The sequence below is a fragment of the Capra hircus genome, chromosome 19 (genome assembly GCF_001704415.2).
Source record: "Capra hircus breed San Clemente chromosome 19, ASM170441v1, whole genome shotgun sequence".
Classification (NCBI taxonomy): domain Eukaryota; kingdom Metazoa; phylum Chordata; class Mammalia; order Artiodactyla; family Bovidae; genus Capra; species Capra hircus.
In genome coordinates this window covers 37,658,483-37,679,264 of record NC_030826.1, presented here as the reverse complement: position 1 = coordinate 37,679,264, position 20,782 = coordinate 37,658,483, and the positions used below count along the sequence as shown (strand labels likewise).

The following is a 20,782-nucleotide window of genomic DNA, read 5'->3' as shown; positions in this document are numbered from 1 at the left end:
TAAATATTTATTTATTTATTTTGGCCGTGCCAAGTCTTAGCTACAGCACGTGGATCTTCAATATTCGTTGCAGTATGTGGGATCTTTACTTGCAATATGTGGGATCTAGCTCCCTGATCCAGGATGGAATAAAGGCCTCCTGATAGGGAGCACAGAGTCTAAGCCACTGAACCACCAGGGAAGTCCCTATTGGGGTTTTTAAAATATATTTTATTTTTAATTAATTTCAAAGTTATAGAAAAGTTTAGGTACCACAGTACCTAGAATTCTTATATACCACTGTAAGCTTTTGTCATCCATAGATCCATCAATTATAAGCTTTTGTCACATTTGTTTTATTATTTTCTATTTCTGTAAATTTACATATTTTTTCCAAACCATCTGAGAGTAAGTTGCAGACATCATGCTTCTTTTCCCATTAATAATTCAGTAGTATTTCCTAAGAATGAGGATATTTCCTTAACACATTATCAAAATGAGGGAAGTTAACAAAGATACCTGAGCTCTTTTTTTTTAAGTGAAAAGTGAAAGTGAGCTCTCATTCTGTTTTTGTTTGTTTGTATGTTTGTTAAGGGAAGTAGGAAGTACTGGGGAAGGGCTTTCTAGGATTAAGGTCTCCCCTTCTCCTTCCTCTCTCTCGGCCCCAGTTCAAGAGCTTCTTCAAAAGCTGAGGTCGTGGTGGGGAAGGCAGTGCCTGGCTGAGGGCTGAGTGTGCCTGTTCTCCCTCCGTGCCCCGACTGGCAGCAGCAGCTTCTCTCACCCACGTCGTCTATGCCTCACGTTGCCCTGAGTCCTCTGTCGGAAAGCTGGAAGCCCTCTGAGCAGGATGGCTTTGTTCTACATCGTCCCCGGAGGGAGGAGGAAACCCCGTCCGCCGGAAGTGCAAGTTGGAAGGAAAGGTGAGGCCCAGGAAGTGGGAAGATGGCTCCTGGGACCCATAATCAAGCTTCGGCATTTCGGGCCTGCATGAAGAAGGCAAAAAGACGAGCCGCGGTGGTAGAGTCAGATTTGCACACCTCGGGTCCTGGGACCATCCTGCTCGGCTGAGTGGAATACCAAACGAGGGTGTCTTGGAGCTGCACTTCACCTCAGCCAGGCAATCGACAGGAGAAGCAGCGAGCGAGACCGACAGACTGTCACTGGCAAAATGAACTGTCACCTCCCATTTTTCAGAGGCGCGGCGGGATGAATTGCAGCCTTGAACCGTGCGGCCGGCTGCTGATTGAGTTCCGCTGTCTTAGAACCCCTTCGAACAAGGCGAGTTCATTTCAGACTGACGTCCCACCGCTTATCAATTTAGGAGCCAGTAAAATTAACCGCTTCGGAGCTGATTCGCTCCCTTCCCCTGCTTGGATTGCACATCCAGAAAGGTCACCAAATAAATCTCTCTCTGGGTCCTACTAGCATAATATGCAGCTTGGAGACAGGGTCTCAGAAGAGGGGACTTGAGCCAGACATAGCCCAAGCTTGAAAGGTTGCCAGGCCCCCTCATAGCCACCTGTCCATGGCAGTGTGTGACAAGACAGGCCTTTGCTAGCTCTGCTGCTGCTGCTAAGTCGCTTCAGTCGTGTCCGACTCTGCGACCCCATAGACGGCAGCCCACCAGGCTCCCCCATCCCTGGGATTCTCCAGGCAAGAACACTGGAGTGGGTTGCCATTTCCTTCTCCAGCGCATGAAAGTGAAAGGTGAAAGTGAAGTCGCTCAGTCATGTCTGACTCTTAGCAACCCCATGGACTGCAGCCTACCAGGCTCCTCTGTCCATGGGATTTTCCAGGCAAGAGTACTGGAGTGGGGTGCCACTGCCTTCTCCATTGCTAGCTCTGCTCCCACCGAATCAGCTTCTGCTCCCAACAGATATAGGGTTGGGTACAGTTGGGTGGCTGAGAGTGGAGGTGCTACAGAAGACCCCCTAGCCTTTCAGCAAAGACCTCTGCACTGCTTGGACTGAATATTTCCCATCTGCTATGGACTGAATATTTGTGACCCACCCCTATTCATATATTGAAACCCTAATCCCTAATATAATGGTATTTGAAAGTGGGCACTTGGGAAGTTGTTGTTGCTCAGTCACTAAGTCCTGTCCAGCTCTTGTGACCCCCATGAACAGCAGCACACCAGGCTCCCCTGTCCTCCACTATTCTCCTGGAGTTTGCTCAAACTCATGTCCATCAGGTTGGTGATGCCATCCAACCAACTCATCTTCTGTTGCCACCTTCTCCTGCCCTCAGTCTTTTCCAGCATCAGGGTCTTTTCCAGTGAGTCTGTTCTTTGCATCAGATGGCTAAAGTATTGGAGCTTCAGCATTAGTCCTTCAAATGAATTTTTAGGGTAAATTAAGTCATGAGAGTGGGGATCCCATGATGGAATTAATGCCCTTAAAGAAAGGAAGAGAAACTGAAACCTTTTTTCTTGGCCACGTGAGGAGAATACACCAAGGAGATGGCAGCCATCTGTAAACCAGGAAGAGGACTCACCGGAAACCTGACCATGCTGGCACCCTGATCTTGGAATTCCAGCCTCCAGAACCGTAAGAAACAAATGTTTATTGTTTATGCCACCCAGTCTGTGGTATTATGTTATATCAGCCCTAAGTCAACATCCTCTGGACCTTACAAATGGGAGATGCCTGTCAAATGTCTATTAAACCAAATAAGACTTAATTGCTTTAATATCAATATGTAGTTTGCATGGACAGGGAAAAGGGATGTTTGTACAAGGACAACTTTACTGTCATATTTATTCACCGAGCGCCAGCCCATGCTAGAAACCCACTAGCAAGTTGAAATGCAGCAGAGCAGAGGCCTCTGTCTCCAGAATAAAAAATGTCTTCAGCCATCCCTGCCCTACGTGCACGCATGTGCGTGCACACACACACACCACCCCTCTTCTGCTCACAGAGGTCTGTCCAGTAAGTCTAATTAGCAAGTCTTAGGGCTTCTCCTCTATATCTAGGGCACAAATGGTTTCATCAGTACTCTTTTGAACCTCTTCTCACCACAGGAGATTGCACAGTGTTGGTTTGTGGAGATACAACTGAATCACTTTTACTACGACTTTAAGATATAAAGGTGATTTTAAGGTGAAGGTGAGATGATGTCTGTGTCCCAAATTAGTGGTCTCTGCTGCCTGAAGAGAATGTGTTCATGTTCCTGTTCTCATCCTAATGGTTTATTTCTGTGTTTTCATTGGGGACTTTTGGCCCTACATCTGCAGTGAGAAGACCTAGTTTTCAGCTCTGGCTCTGCCTTCCCTAGCTAAATGACTTGAGCAAATTGCCTATGTAAACCTCATCTTCCCCATCTGTAAACCCAAACAAGTTGTTAAAAAGTTCAAGTAACGTCATGTTTGTGAAAACCTTAGTAAACTACAAAATTATGTACAAATGCTGGAGTTTATTCATTTTAGTCTCAGCAACAAAAGAAAAACCTGAGAATAAATGCCACTGCTGCTGCTGCTAAGTCGCTTCAGTCGTGTCCGACTCTGTGCGACCCCATAGACAGCAGCCCACCAGGCTCCCCCGTCCCTGGGATTCTCCAGGCAAGAACACTGGAGTGGGTTGCCATTTCCTTCTCCAATGCATGAAAGTGAAAAGTGAAAGTGAAGTCACTCAGTCGTGTCCAACTCTTAGCAACCCCATGGACTGCAGCCTACCAGGCTCCTCCGTCCATGGGATTTTCCAGGCAAGAGTACTGGAGTGGGTTTCCAGTGCCTTCTCCAAATAAATGCCACACAGTATCTCAAAATTTGATCCAGCAATTCTACTTTTGGAATTTGTCCCACAAAAATGCTCTGATCTGCAAAAGGATGTTTGTGTGAGGAATTTCACTACAGCTTTTTTAAAAATCGGAGAGAACCTAAATGTTGTCAGTAGAGAACTGGGTAAATAGTGATGCATATACACTATGTAATACTGTGCAATAGTAAATATAATGAGATAAAGTAAATAAAAAATTCTTATGGTTGTAATATTCATGCATCAATGCCAATGTAGATAAATTAACAGGTATGGTTATCACATCATTAGATACTTGAGTCACATATGATAGAAAAATATCTTCAGCTAAGTCTCAGAGAAATAACCTAAGCTTTAAACAAAACGGGATCATCCCACATATAATACATGGATTTCCATTTCCTATATCCTGGACATTTCCTTATGTCAGTCCACTTTTACTTTTATAATTTTTTAAATTTACATAATAAAACATTGGCCATCAAATATTAAGATAGTTCTCTGGGTTAACTATTGAAGAAAGAAAGGAGATTTGTAGGTAGCTTATATGTGTTTTCAGGAATACAAATCTATAATTTTCTAATAACATAAGCTGAGTTCTGGAGATCACTGCAGACAGTGACTGCAGCCATGAAATTAAAAGATGCTTGCTCCTTGGGAGAAGAGCTATGACAAACCTAGACAGCAAATTAAAAAGCAGAGACATTACTTTGCCAACAAAGGTCTGTATAGTCAAAGCTATGGCTTTTCCAGTAGTCATGTATGGATGTGAGGATTGGACCACAAAGAAAGCTGAACACCAAAGAAATTTATGCTTTTGAACTGTGAACTGTTGGAGAAGGCTCTTGAGAGTCCCTTGGACTCCAAGGAGATCAAACCAGTCAATCCTAAAAGAAATCAGTCCTGAATATTCATTGGAAGAACTGATGCTGAAGCTGAAACTCTAATACTTTGGCTACCTGATGCAAAGAGCCAGGGTCTAATTGGAAAAGACTCTGATACCAGGAAAGATTGAGGGCAGGAGAAGGGGATGACAGAGGGTAAGATGATTGAATGGCATCTCCAACCCAATGAACATGAGCAAACTCTGGGAGATAGTGAAGGTCAGGGAAGCCTGGTGTGCTGCAGTCCATTGGGTCACAAAGAGTTGGACACTACTGAGCAACTGAACAATAGTGTAAGAGCAGCCTCTTGTTATAAGTTGAAACAGCCCTAACCCAAGAATCAGGTGTCCAGCACTCTTATCCCAGCTCTGCTATTAACTTACAACATGATATCAACTGAATCACTTATCTGGGCCAAAGTTTCCACATCCAGATAATGAGAGTGTTAAAGTACACATTCTCTAAGGTCCCTTCAAGCTGAAACTTCAGTGGTTCTATGAAATCACTTTTCAAAGACTTAATAAATGGTGTTTATATATAATAATAGTTTCTGGTCATTTCTGGAACTAACAGGAAGACTTTAGCAAGACTTAAATACTCCACTTACATGCAGGGTAATACACTTAAGAATTTTTTAAAATCTAAACAAAAAGGCTCTTGTCCTCAAGAAACCTATAATTTAGAAAAGAAAATGGCAGTTGAATTAATAGGAATATAGGAGTATCAGGTTTTACAAAAGGAATGTACACAGCAAGATGGCTGTGTTAAATCAGTGGAACTTAAATTTACTGTGCTAGAAGCCCTAGGATTTCTCAGAAGGATTGTGAAGCTGCTCTCGGGATAGGGCAAGAGGGTAAGGAAGTGAATAGTGCCTCCTCCCCATACCTGGTTTAACCAAACTAGATCTACGTTCCCCTGCATCATGCATCTAGGAAATCTAAGAAAGATTTCTAAAGAAATAGGGCTGCTACAATAAAGTTGTGAAAACTGCTGGCCTAAATGATTTCTAAAGGCCAGTTCTGTCTTTAAGTTTTCACAATTTTATGATTCTAAGATGTATGTAAATTAAGTTTTTATATTCTGCACTCAATTTTGCATGTACACAGGAAATTAACTTTGTAAAGGTTAATTCTCTTGTAAAACAAATAATTATTTTGTAATATGAATAATGAACCCTAGGTGTATCTGTTAAACACACTCAGATTTACCTGTCCTGAATTTTTTGAACATGAGGCATGTTTGTATTTACAAAAGAATAAATGAGAAAATAATTGGATGAGGCAAGCAAAAGAGTTATAAAAAAGATTCACAAAATCCCTGGGGCACCATGGAGAAGCTGTTGGTTTCAGCATAAGACCAAAGATCCTGATCTGGAGCTAGAACTCCTGAGCTATGCCATTGAATTGAGTCATTTCTGTTTCACAGAACTCACCTCAGAATTAACACAATTGGTAATTGACATAATTGCTGAGTGCTTTCTATGTATTATTTCATTTAATCCTCCCAACTCTATGAGATGGGTATGATTTTTCTCTCCATTTCACAGAAAACTGGAACCAGGGGTGGTTAAGTACCTTGTTCAAGGTCACAGAGCCAGGATTCAAACCCAGGGACTGTGAGCGCAAAGCCCACACTCTCAGCCACCAAACACTTTTCTCCAAGTGAGGGTCACCCATATGGCAGACTCTTCCAGAAGAAAGGAGCCAGCCTTGTGCTTGATTGGCATGAGGCTAGCTGTCAAGGGGGCAGGAGTCATCTAATAAATCCCCTTTGCTCTACAGAGGAGGAACTGAGACCACCGGAGAGAGAGGTGAGCTGTCAGGGCCTTGAAGCTAGATTTGGAACTAAATATTTTCTTGAATTTATGAATGGGAAACTTGCTTTTTAACTTGTTTAACGCACCATGCTTGTGCTCATGGTCACTCGCTCAGTCGTGTCTGACTCTTTGTGACCCAGTGGACTGTAGCCTGCCAGGCTCCTCTGTTTATGAAATTGTCCAGGCAAGAATACTGGAGTGGGTAGCCATTTCCTCCTCCAGGGGATCTTCCCAACCCAGAGATCAAACCCTTCTCCTGCATTATCATTGAGTCACCTAGGAATCCCTAAAGCACCCCTACACATTAATTATTGTTAAGCCTATTATTTGCTACAATGTTTAGTAGTCTAAAGGCTCTAACCCAAAGCTTAAGGTTATGCACAGCAGCAGACACCATCATCCAGAAAGTACATTTAATTCATGAAACCTGACTCACATCTAGAATCCTAATTAGACAGTGTAACATTAGTTTCCCAGCCTCTGCAGTATGCACACTCACACACACACTCAAAACCAGCACACACACACACCAGAAACAGTGGGCATGGACCAAATGCTAGTATTATTATTTTAAGAACTTTCTTTAACCTTTGTCATGTTGAAAGAACTGGCATCTTTTTATCCTGATTTATACTTACCTGATTATCAGTAAAGAACTTCTAAAAATGCCTTTTGTATTACTTATTTTGTAAATTACTAGTTCTACACCCTGGAGAAGAAAACAGCAACCCACTCCAGTGTTCTTGCCTTGGAAATCCTGTGGACAGAGGAGCATGGTGGGCTACAGTCCATGGGGTCACAAAGAGTCAGACACAACTGAGTGACTAAATAACAACAAATTCTACTCCTTATCTATTTTTCTTTGTGAGTATTTGTCCTTTTATTTTCCTATAGACTTTTAAGAATTTTTTTATATAGTAAGATATTAACCCGTTAACCAAAGACCATTTCAAAATGTCAAATTTTGCTAGGAACCAGCCCTGATCTGATTAACCCAGGTGAGTTTCCCTTTGTTTAGCATCCCTCAGTACTTGCACATCACATTTATTCCACACGTATTCCACTTCATTCAGTGCATGTACATACCTCCCACCACCTTTTTTTTCACACTCTCAGCAGCAGAATTGTGTTTGTTAGGGAGATAAGTCTACTAGAGAGCTCTCAGATGTCAAGGGCAGACAAACACCAGTGGTCTGGGATCTGGAGATGAAGGCACAGATGCCAGGAAGTGGATGGTCTACCTTGTTCAAGAATATGAGAAAGGGCTAAACATCATGAAATCAGTTAGCAAGATGGGGTGGTGGAATCAGATCCTAGATGACAGGAGTCTGCTGCTCAGGAAGACATTTATAGTCACATCACAAGTAAACAAAACACATCTAAATGGCCTTGATCTTCTTTTATACTTCCTGCCTAGGTAGGAGGATGTGGTCTCAGGAGCTAGCACTGTAGACATGAATAAAAAGTGTTAGCTGCTTAAGGAAGTAATATATAAAGTAGCAGCTGCATTTAGGTCTCTAGCTGTTATTATAGATAATTGTGTTGTAGGTGTTACCAAATATATTTACTGCAATTGGTTGGGTAGATTCTCTAAATAGCTTACTCAATACTCACACTTCTTTATTTCTAGCAGAATTGCCTCTAGTGATAAAAGCTGAAAGTACAAGATTCTTGCTTTCCCAGGTTCACTTGAAGCTAAAGATGGCCACAAGAGCCAGTTCTGGCCAATGAGAGATGAGAGGAAGACCATACTGGAAATGGCTGGGGACACTTTTCTTCCAGTTAAAAGGATGGGCATCGTGCCTGTGAATATGGTTGTGTGAGGACATGATTTCTTCAACTATGGGAACCATAGTTCCACAACTATGGAACTATGGAACAACTCTTGGTCTAAAGACCAAGAGCCAATGATGAGGCTAAAGAAACAAAAGGATAAAAGAAGTCTGGTCAGCTGTAGTATTTTGCAGCTGATGAACCAAAGTAGGACCTTTACACTTCTTTTGTGAGACAGTGAAAGCTGCTATTGAGGCTTTTAAATATTCTTATACCTGCCAATGAAAGCATTTTGATATATTAAAAATGCAAAACTATCCAGAAGCTGGAGTTGTAAATATATAAAATATGTTAGTGTGTGGATAAGGACTGGATGGTATAATGACTCATACCAGGATATTCTATAGAGAGGTGGGAAAAGGAGGCACAGGGCTCAGTTCTGGACATTCTGGTTTAATTAGCCTGGGAGGACCCAAATATTGGTTTTGAGTTGTGTGTGTGTGTGTGTTTTTTTCATGCCCTCTGGATGATGCTAATACGTACAGGCAGATTTGAGAACCTGTGATCTAGTCCAGCTCACTCTTTGTGTTACATTTGAAGAAACTGAGAATCAAGCAATGTGATTGGTAGAAACCATATTATGCAAAGGTGGCTTCCCTGGTAGTTCAGCTGGGAAAGAATCTGCCTGCAATGCAGGAGACCTGGCTTAAATCCCTGGGTTGGGAAGATCCCCTGGAGGAGGGCATGGCAACCCACTCCAGTCTTCTTGCCTGGAGAATCCCCATGGACAGAAGAGCCTGGCAGGCTACAGTCCATGGAGTCACAAACAGTCGGACATGGCTGAGCGACTAAGCACAGCACAGCAAGCCAAGAGTGGATTGTGCAACAGTCTTCAGGGTCACTTCTTCCTCTCACCTCAGCCCCTCTGGATATGCAGTGTCTTCTAAGTCCTGTCTGCACTGAGCCCTCAAATATTGCACCCTCCAGGGCAAGGTTCTATGTCCTTTCCTAGGTACCTATCCTGGTCAAAACTCTCATTCCCTCAGGGATCTGCTGGGCAACCAGCAAACTAATTTTGAATGAATTCCAGCCAAGGTGTTAATGACAGATAATGGCTTAATGCATTACTCCTCCCAGATAACATTTCCAGTTTAATAGAAGTCTTTTAATGCCTAACCCAAAGGAAGCAGCCTGAAAAGTGCAGAAACTGCAAATACCTGGCACCTCTGCCCCTTCTCTGTTCCTAGAAGTCATCTCCAAACTGTGACCGAGGCTTTCTGAGAAGTCAGTCCACAGGGCTCTGGACAGCCCCCACCAACCAGTGATGGGAGTGATGTTGTAAGATGAAATCTATTGTCGAACAAATATTTACCGGGGAGTAAGGAGACTTGAATCCTACTCTGGGGCTTTGGCATTATCTGGATATATGGCCTTAAACAAACTATTAAACATTTCCAGGTCTCAGTTTCCTTATCCATAAAATGGCATTAGAATTGAGCTTCTCCACTGAGAAGCTCATGATCTTTCAGAGATTCTCAAAACCTGACCTGATAGCACAGCAAGCTGGTTGTTGCTACTAAGTACCTCTTCCCTTTACTCCTCACTAGGAGAGGAAATTCACCTGAAGCAGGGACATCACCTTTCTAGCTCTGTTATGTCCCTAAAAGGCCCTGGAGAAACAAAGTAAACCAGCATTTGGGGTGCCTGCTAAGAGGCCAAATCCCATGACACTGGGAGCCCAATGATGTGGTTCAAGGGGCCCAAGAGTGGCCCAGTGGAGAGTATTCTATCAGTCAGAGGGGCAGAGCCTCTATGCAAGATCTGTCAGGAATGGGTGTGACTGTTCCAGAAGACACATCAAGTGGGGAAAAAATCAGGTGTGCAGATAACGTTTTGTGAATGTCTTTCTAATTCTCAATGCTTCACGAAGGAATCTCAGAGATTAAATTAAGCTGTTAACCCTCTAGGCGCTCCTGTCGTTTATTGTTAAGGAATTAATAGGAATGTGGGAATGCAGATGGCCTGGCTGTCAGCTCGGAGAGGCGATTTTTCTGATCTCCACGGACGTTTCCAGCATCTTTCATTAAGCGCTCATGTACCAATTTGTCATTTTAACGGAGCAGGAAAGAAACTCCCACTGAACTCCCTGGCTCAGGTGCTGGGAGTTAAATCCTCCCACGACAAGGCCTACAGGGTCGCATCCGTGGGGGAGGCTCTGGCTTCCAGGGGTGGTGAGTGGCCTCTGATGGAGGTAGGGTGGAGAGGAGCCACTCCAGGAAGGAAATCGGGATCCCCAAACCTAGCTGTCCTGGGCACAGGTTTCAGGGGGCTGCAAAAAGCCGGCTCTAGAAATACTAAACAGAGCAGAGAGGTAAAGAAACTTATTTCCTCCAGCGCGCCAGAGCGCAGGTAGCCTGCTCAACGAGGGGAGGCGCCACCTACAGGAGAGAGAAAGACCTGCAACCTGGTCTGGAGAATTCAACCGCTCGATAGCAGGGATTGACCGGCCCCTCCTCTTTCTCAGCCCCTGACGTTTATCCAGTGCTTTTCTCGTGTCAGACACTGTCGTAAGCGCTTAACATATATTAACGCTTTTAAACTTGACAACCACCCAATAAGGTAGGTTTTATTGTCGTCCTTGTTCTATAGACTAGAAAGCTACAGCTCCAAGAGTAACATGCCCAAAGTCAGACAGTTGATAAGTGGGAGGCTGGAATCCCAACCCTGAGAGTCTGGCTCAGAGCCTGAATGCTCATCAAACATTACCCTAAGGAGGGTGTGGTGGAATAGAATTAGTCCTAACTCCCCCCATGATTCACAGTATAACTCAGGGCTAAGTATTTAACTTAGCCTTCAATTCTGCACCTTGGTGTTCCCATGTTTTTGAGACTCCCTTAGGTAGCTCAACATTCAGAAAACTAAGATCATGGCATCCGGTCCCATCACTTCATGGCAAATAGATGGGGAAACAGTGGAAACAGTGGCTGACTTTATTTTGGGGGGGTTCAAAAATCAATGCCGATGGTGATTGCAGCCATGAAATTAAAAGATGCTTACTCCCTGGAAGGAAGTTATGACCAACCTAGATAGCATATTAAAAAGCACAGACATTACTTTGCCAACAAAGGTCCATCTAGTCAAGGCTATGGTTTTTTAGTAGTCATGTATAGATGTGAGAGTTGGACTGCAAAGAAAGCTGAGTGCTGAAGAATTGATGCTTTTGAACTGAGGTGTTGGAGAAGACTCTTGAGAGTCCCTTGGACTGCAAGGAGATCCAACCAGTCCATCCTAAAGGAGATCAGTCCTGGGTGTTCACTGGAAGGACTGATATTGAAGCTGAAACTCCAATACTTTGGCCACCTGATGCAAAGAGCTGACTCATTTGAAAAGACCCTGATGCTGGGAAAGATTGAGGGCAGGAGGAGAAGGGGACGACAGAGGATGAGATGGTTGGATGATATCACTGACTCCATGGACATGAGTTTGGGTGGACTCCGGGAGTTGGTGATGGACAGGGAGGCCTGGTGTGCTGTAGTCCATGGGGTCACAAACTGAGCGACTGAACTGAACTGAACTAGGTATGTGGAGAGAAAACTGTTGTTAAGGTAATCTTGTGTAATAAGAAAAGAGGGGAGGGAGTAGGGGTGGTAGAGCTTGTGTGGCTCCCATCTTCTGTTTATAGAAGAGAATTAGAGAGAGAAGGACTCAACCATGATGACGTTCTCAGTGACAGGGCAAGAACTAGAAGCCAGGTCTTCTGACTCCATGTTTTCCACCCATACAGCACCTCCTCTTTAATCATCATAGCCAGGATGAGCTCTGTGTATGGAAGAAAGCTAATCACACACATTGTGGCTTCAGGGACTCCAATCACACACATTGTGGCTTCAGAGACTCCAGGTCCACCCTCTGAGCAAAAAAAAAAAAAAAAGTTTTTCGTTTGTTTTAACCTGGGTGGCTCTTATCTGAAATGCCACCATTAGTGACTCGTATCTCTCTCTAAGACTTTGATCCTATCCTCTCAGGACTACTAAGACTTTTACTGTTGGCTGTCATTTCACATGTATATGATTGACTTCCAAAGCAGTGCTCTTGAAGTGTGGTCCACAGACAACAGCATCTCTGTCATCTGCATATTGTTAGCACTGCAAGTCATGGCTTCTGCCCCCGACCTACTGAGTCAGACCTACCTTGGTTCGCAAAATTCAGTGGATGTGCTTAAGTTGAAAAGTTTATTTAAAACACAGCTTCCTGGAACAACTCCCCTCCACTCCATCCCCAGAGATTCTGATTCAGCAAGTCAGAGGGAAAGGCCCCAATAATTTGCATTTCTAACAAGTTCTCAGATAATGCAGTTTCCATGGTCTGGAGTCTATACCTTGAGTAGCACTGAAACGGTTCCTGGGAGCAAATACTGAGAGGGGAGAAGGAAGACAAGCACCTTGGGGTAAAAAGACAGAGACAGGTTATTGTTGAGGGTACAGATTGAAAACTTGAAGTGAAAAGCTGCTGAGGGTATGGGTTCACAATCATGCCTCTGTCTTTCCATTTGGATAAGTTCAAATATTAAAACCATTAAGGGATTTAATACAATATACAAATGTATGTAAACTGAATTTATCTAGCCATGATAAAGTCTATTCTTGCCTTGCCTTTTGCTGAACCCTGCCTCTCTGTTACAAATGGAAATCTTCCCGGTCCCCTCTGACCATCAGTTAGCTCTCCAATTTCATTCCAGATTTAACTGCCCTGCAGTGGCAGACAAAGCTGGCCTGATGGCAGGAATACTGTTCCCCGATGGTATCAGAACCTCTTCTGTATTTATGTTTGCTCTGCGACTGTCACTTGTATACAATCACATAGAGACTCTGATATTAAGACTTGGGCTACAAATCACCCCCATGGCACAGCTCTGGTGGAAAAGGAAAAGGGGCTTCAGTGGCAACCAGATAGCAAACACGAGTTACATTGCCCTTGTACCAAAATAGGCATCTTTAAGAAATCATGTCTTCTGGTCCTCCTATTTCAGATAATATGGTACCCAGAGGAACCCAGACAGATAACAATCTCTTCTATTTGTAAAGACCACTTGTGAAGGAAACTCCATAATCTCCTGGCGCTGGAGTGTATTATTGTTCAGCAAGTATTCACTGTCCTCTCTGCCTTTCCATGGGGGGAGAAAACTTACCACTCCACGGGTGATGGATTTAGTCTTGTGACTTGCTTTGGCCAATAAAACATAAGCAGAGATTTCAACTCTATTTGCTTGGCCTGGCTTGGCTTTTCCATTTCTATCCTTGGCTGTGAGAAGAGCACACTCCTGTCACTTTGGCCTGGGTCCCAGAATGAGAAGGTACACAGAGTGGACCTGAACAAGACCCATAACCTGCAACAGAAGTACTGTAGCCCATCTGCAAACCAGTAAGCAAGAAATAAGGGTTGTAACCTCTAGGATTTTAGGTTATTTGTTACACAGCATGCTAAGTCACTTTAGTCATGTTCGACTCTTTGTGACCCCATCAACTATAGCCCTCCAGGTTTGTCTGACCATGGGGTTCTCCAGGCAAGAATACTGGAGTGGGTTGCTATAGCCTCCTCCAGGGGATCTTCCTGACTCAGGAACAGAACCCACATTTCTTACTTCTCCTGCATTGGCAGACAGGTTCTTTACCACTAGCAATACCTGAGAAGACTTTGGAAACCCTGGGAAGCTACCTGGGAAGCCCTGGGAAGGTATACAGCACTATTTAGTAAAGTTGACTGATATACTCCCTCAGGCATCTGTTCCACTGAAATTTTGCCAGTAAATTTTTCCCTATGTCTAACCTGAATCCCTCATATATTAAGGTAAAGATCCATTTCCATCTGCAGGCCAAACAAGGAGTCACTAGGTTACATCCTTGATTCTAAATTCAAGAAACGTAGCTTGATTTGTTTGATATCTATTTGGGCTACAAAAATAGAGATGCACTAGGGGCATGAGGCTTCCCAGGTGGCGCTAGTGGTAAAGAACCTGCCTACCAACGCAGGAGAGGTGAGAGATGCTGGTTCCCTCCCTGAGTCAGGACGACCCCCTGGAGGAGGGCATGGCAATCACTCCAGTATTCTTGCCTGGAGAACCTCATGGACAGAGGAGCTTGGCAGGCTGCAGACCAGTGGTTTGCAAAGAGTCGGATGCGACTGATGCGACTTGGCACATAGGCACAGGGGAATGATTTATTTTACAAAGTATTATTTATGACTGTCTTTTTTGGAGCTATTAAGGGGTGGTTCCTCAAAAGTGACCATATCCTTCAGGAACCAGAGAGGTAGCAGTGGAAAGGTGAGAATTTAGAGACCTGAGTAAAATACGGTTAAAATGACTCCATCATGTCCAACTCTTTGCTACCACATGGACTGTATCCCACCAGGCTCCTCTGTCCATGGGATTCTCCAGACAAGAATACTGGAGTGGGTAGCCATTCCTTTCTCCAGGAGATCTTCCCAACCCAGGGATAAAACCCTGGTCTCCATTAGTGGGCAGATTCTTTATCACTAGTACCACCTAGACTTCCCTTATTCTCTATCAACTCTTACTTAGCACTTATCACAGTTTCCAAATATTTTCATTATTTGCCTGTTTTCTTTTTTTATTTGTCTCCCCTACTAGAAAGTGTTTTCATATGGCTAGGGCCAGTGTTCATCATGCCTATTTTCACTTTATCCTCCAGTTCTCAGCAGACCCTGACATGTAGCAGTAGCTCAAAAAATATTTGTTGAATAAATAAGTGAATTCTAATTAAGCATGTCACTAGCCAGGTAAGGGGAAAACAATGAAAAAACAATGAGATCTACAATATAAAAATATAACTCCAGCATTATGTAATTTTTGTTCAATGGGCACCTAATTATGAAGAACTTTGAATAACAATAATAATAAGTCAGTGGGGAGCCACAGAAGAATTTTCAGCTAGGGAAGGACATGATGTAGACAGCATCTTGGTACTGTACATAGAAAACCCTAAAGATAGTATCAGAAAATTGCTAGAACTAATCAGTGAATTTAGCAAATTTATAGGACACAAAATCAATACACAGAAATCACTTGCATTTCTGTATGCTAACAATGAAAAATCAGAAAGAGAAATTTAGGAATCATCCCATTCATCATTGCAACAAAAAGAATCAAATATCTAGGAATAAACTTACCTAAGGAGACAAAAGAACTGTACACAGAAAATTATAAGACACCAATGAGAGAAATCAAAGATGACGTAAACAGATGAGATATTCCACGTTTCTGGGTAGGAAGAATCAATACTGTGAAAATAACTATACTACCAAATGCAATCTACAGATTCAATACAATCCCTATTAAATTACCAATGATATTTTTCACATAACTAGAACAAAAACGTTCACAATGAATATGTAAACACAAAAGACCCCAAATAGCCAAAGCAGTCTTGAGAAAGAAGAATGGAGCTGGAGGAATCAACCTTCCTGACTTCAGATTATACTACAAAGTTACAATCATCAAGACAGTATGGTACTGGCACAAAAACATAAATATAGACCAATGAAACAAGATAGAAAGCCCAGAAATAAACCCATGGACCCATGGGTACCTTATTTTGACAATGGGGCAAAGACAGCCTCTTCAATAAATGGGGCTGGGAAAACGGGACAGCCACATGTAAAAGAATGAAATTAGAACACTTCCTAACACCATACACAAAGATAAACTCAAAATGGATTAAAAACCTAGATGTAAGACCAGAAACTATAAAACTCTTAGAAGAAAAAACATAGGCAGAGCACTTGATGACATAAATCAAAGCAAGATTCTCTATGACCCACCTCAGGAACCTATAAGCAAGGTGAAAAGACAACCCTCAGAATGGGACAAAAAATGAAACAACTGATGAAGGATTAACTTCCAAAATATACAAGCAGCTCATATAACTCAATACCAGAAAAACAAACAACCCAATCAAAAAGTGAGAAAAAGACCTAAACAGACATTTCTCCGAAGAGGACATACAGATGGCTAACAAACATATGAAAAGATGCTCAACATTGCTCATTATTAGAGAAATGCAAATCAAAACTACAGTGAGCTATCACCTCACACCAGTCAGAATGGCCATCATCAAAAAGTCTACAAACAATAAATGCTGGAGAGGATGAGGAGAAAAGGGAATGTGCTTGCACTGTTGGTGGAAATGTAAATTGATACAGCCACTATGGAAGATGGTATGGGGATTCTGTTAAAAACTAGGAATAAAACCACCATTTGACCCAGCAGTCCTGCTCTTAGGCATATACCCTGAGGAAACCAAAATTGAAAAAGACACATGTATCCCATTGTTCATTGCAGCACTATTTATAATAGTTAGAACATGGAAGCAACCTAGATGTCCATCAACAGATGAATGGATAAAGAAGTTGTGGTACATATACACAATGGAATATGACTCAGCCATTAAAAGGAATGCCTTTGAGTCAGTTCTAATGAGGTGGATGAACCTAGAACCTATTATACAGAGTGAAGTAAGTCAGAAAGAGAAAGATAAATATTATATTCTAATGCATATATATGGAATCTAGAAAAATAGTACTGAAGAATTTACTTCCAGGGCAGCAATGGAGAAACAGACATAGGGAATAGACTTGTGGACATGGGCAGAGGGGAGGAGAGGGTGAGATGTATGGAGACAGTAACAAGAAAAATTACTTTGCCATATGTAAAATAGATAGCCAACGAGAATTTGCTGTATGGCTAAGGAAACTCAAACAGGGGCTCTGTATCAACCTAGCGGGGTGGGAGGGAGATAGGAGGAAAGTTCAAAAGAGAGGGGATATATGTATACCTATGGCTGATTCATGTTGAAGTCTGACAGAAAACAACAAAATTCTATAAAGCAATTATCCTTCAACTAAAAAAAAAAAAAAAGCATCTTGGGATAATGTATCTAATTGCTGTGTTCCGGGGTGGTTTCACAGAAAGACCAGGTAGGAGGAAATTTCAAAGTGAGATGATAATAGCCTGAAGTGTGGGGTGGTGATGGCAGTTAAAAGGCATGAGATTGGGATAGAAGATTCAGTGAGCTTCTCGCCAGATAGGAAAGGGGGTCAGCAGATGGGAAGTGTCGGTATAGTTGAAAGCAGAAGCACACTTAGAAATATGGAAGTTTGGAGAAGAGGCCGACTGTGTTTGGGTGAGATGATAGGTTAATTTAGACACACGGAATTTTAGACAGTGGCTGGTTATCAAGTGAAAACACCCAGTTCCCAGTTAGGAATTCAGGACTGGATCTTGAGAGAGAGATCAGAGCTGGAAACCTGCACACAGACATTAGACTCATGGAAGTGCTGGGGTAGGAAGAGAAAAGTCGAAGACTAAAGCCAGCCTTGAAGACTGACTATTTACAAGTAGCAGGAGGGTGGGGAGTGGCTGATGAAAGGGCCAGAGCAAGCAGAATCAGCAAAGGGTCTCAGAGGCCAAAGTAAGGGGGTGGACAGTATTTGAGGTCCAGCCCTGCCTCTTGCCCTTTGGCTGTCAGACTTTGTGAGGCCTCTTTTAGCAACAGAGGGAAACATCCTTCAACCTGACTTCCTTGCCTTTAACTACCTGGGCGGCTGGGGGCCCCAGGGCTCCATGAGCCTTTGAAGAAGATTCTAGGGAAAGGGAAATGGAGAAATATGATCAATAACAAGTCTTGGTTTTTTCTTCCACTTCATAGGCAGGAAGAAATCCAGGGCTGTAGCTGGTGCTATGATGGGTGTATTCTGCGTGTTCAAAAGGTCATCTGGCATGGAGACAGGCTAAATTATTGCTGGAGTGTATGAATCTGAGGAGGTTCTCCATTAACATTTATTAGGAATTGTCATCGCTTCAACCCGAATGGGCCCCAGATGTGGAAACCCCAGCTGCCCCAGACTTCTCTTCCAGGCTGCAATCTCTCCTCTGATTTATTGTTATTAAACATGACCAGATTTTGTAGAGGGGAAAATTGAAGAAAGCAACACACATGGGGAGCTGTTGGGTGGAAGCTGCCAAGAGAAACAAGCCATTTTATTCTATCTGGTGACAGTGGGAGCACATGAAGACGCAAACCATTGTGCCTCTTTCCTAAATCAAAAACACACAGGCCTGAACCTCTGGGCATCTGTTCACAGGGCAAATGTCTTCACCCTGAGGGTGAGCAAGGGTCAGTGGAAGGTAATAAGAAAGGCTAAAAATAGTCTATGCTTAGAATTCTAGAAGCCACAGCAGGGACCCTCTTCTTCAAAATATATTACCTTCCAGGGCAGACTACTTCTTGGGAGTAAGTCACACCCTCTGGATATTAGGTCATTTTTCTTATCAGTAATATTTACTCTTCCACTGTGTGATCATTGTGAAAGATCCCAAGAAGTCAAAGTTAGAGCCCCACCTTCAGATCACTTATAATTTTTTCATTTATTCACTCATTCAACATAACTTTATTAAGCACATATGATGTATCAGGCACTGTCACATGTGTTGAGGAAATATTAGTAAAGCAGAGAGATAACGTCCAGGCTGTCAGGACACCGACATATATGTGAGGGAACAGTCAGAAGCTATGAAACAGTAGCTAATAGGCAAAGAAGTGTGTGAAAAGGAAGGCAGCAGAAAGAAAAGATACTGTATTAGGAATTAGGAAACCTGAATCCCAGTCCTGGCCCCACTCCCTAAGAGTCTTGTGCCCTTACATAGGTTACTTAACTTCTTGAAACCCCAGCTTCTTAATTATAAAATGGTGATAAACCTGTTTCGCCTTATCTCATAGATTTCTTGTAAAAATTAAATGATGTGTTTGAGCGCTTCCCTGGTGGCTTGGTGGTGAAGAATCCGCCTGCCAATGCCAAAGATGCAGGTTCAATCCCTGGGTTGGGAAGATCCCCTGGAGAAGGGAATGGCAACCCGCTCCAGTATTCTTGCCTGGGAAATCCCGTGGACAGAGGGGCCCGGCGGGCTACAGTCCATGGGGTCGCAAAAGAATCAGACATGGCTTCACAACTAAACAATAACAAAAGGATTTGAAGAGTCCCTTGTAAACTGCCAGTTGCACTATGGTGTCAGGAGCTTTTGTGAAAAGTGCCAAATAAATGAAAAGGCAAGTGTGATGGGACAGGGTGTTCCTGAGCCAGAAATCTGGGGACTCTTTTGCTTTCTCTTGGAAGAAGGAACAAGAAGGATTATCCCCAGGTACAGGACATGTGTCCCTGTGCTGTGCTTAGTCACTCAGTCGTGTCCAACTCTTTGCGACCCCATGGACGGTAGCCTTCCAGGTACCTCTGTCCATGGGGATTCTCTAGGCAAGAACACTGGAGTGGTTTGCCATGCCCTCCTCCAGGGAATCTTCCCAACCCAGGGATCAAACCCAGGTCTCCTGCATTTCAGGTGGATTCTTTATCATCTGAGCCACCAGGGAAGCCCAAGAATACTGGAGTAGGTAGCTTATCCCTTCTCCAAGGGAACTTTCCAACCCAGGAATCAAACTGGGGTCTCCTGCATTGCAGGTGGATTCTTTACCAGCTGAGCTACCTGGGAAGCCCCATGTGTGCCTAGGGGAGTCTTTTAATCATGGGATCTGGATATCTTTCTGATCTTACTAACAGACTGGGAAATTCTCACTTCACAGTGCCTTTTCCTAGAAATGATTCTATGCAGGAGTTGTGGCAAGTGAACACAGGTAATGAGGAAAGTCTCGAAGACACTGGATCCAATTACCTTTGTTGCTGCATTGTCCCTCTTTAAGATTATCTAGGTTCTGAGGAGAAGGAATTATGTTCATCCATTTCCTTTATCTACTTTCCAGCTTTACATCCCTTGGCCACCCCCAACGTACTTAGAGCATATGTATAAGCTAGCACACACACACTTGCATTGTATCTGGAATTAATGGTGATATCCCTATCCCCGACTTTCTTATACCAAGAACCAAAGCTGCAGCTGCTTCCTCCTGTTTTGGAATGTGGCTAACCTTGCGGTATCCTTCCTAAGCCTCACAAGCCCATACATCCTTGACATGTAAAGGATAAAGGCTTAACCTGCTCCCTAGCACTCATCACTCGCTGAGTGAGGGTTCCCTTTAATCCAAAAACAGGAGCATCTCTGGCTTGGGCATGTCCAGGAATGGGAGTACCGCCCGAGTCTTCTCCTGGTGGCCATACTTTCCACACACAAACACAAGCACATTTGTTTATTAAATATTTCGGGTTTATGAACAGTTTCTAGAGCTGTGCCTTCAAAACGGCTTGCATTATGTGCCAGGCATGGAGAGGGGCCTGAATCATAGCCAAGGTCCATCAGTAAGGACACTCTGGCAGCACCAAGGATACAGTAGCCCTTGGGTTGTTATTCTACTCGGGAAAATTCTAGTGAGGAGTTGGAGGCACTTTCCACTTATTCCATTGCAGAGTTTGGCTGAAAAGTTTATCCTTTTAGGAGGTTACTGGCTTTCTCAAGCCAGTTTGACTGTAGGGATGAGAACAAGGAGAGGAGGAAATAGAGGAAGTTGTAGGGAATTGGAAATATTCTCTGAGGGTTTCTTCCAGAGGAGAGG

The 20,782-nt window shown here is 43.2% G+C and overlaps 1 pseudogene; it reads left to right on the top strand.

Moving 5' to 3' along the window:
• LOC102170462 overlaps positions 1-20,782 on the top strand; it is an 83,536-nt pseudogene that overhangs the window by 12,875 nt on the left and 49,879 nt on the right.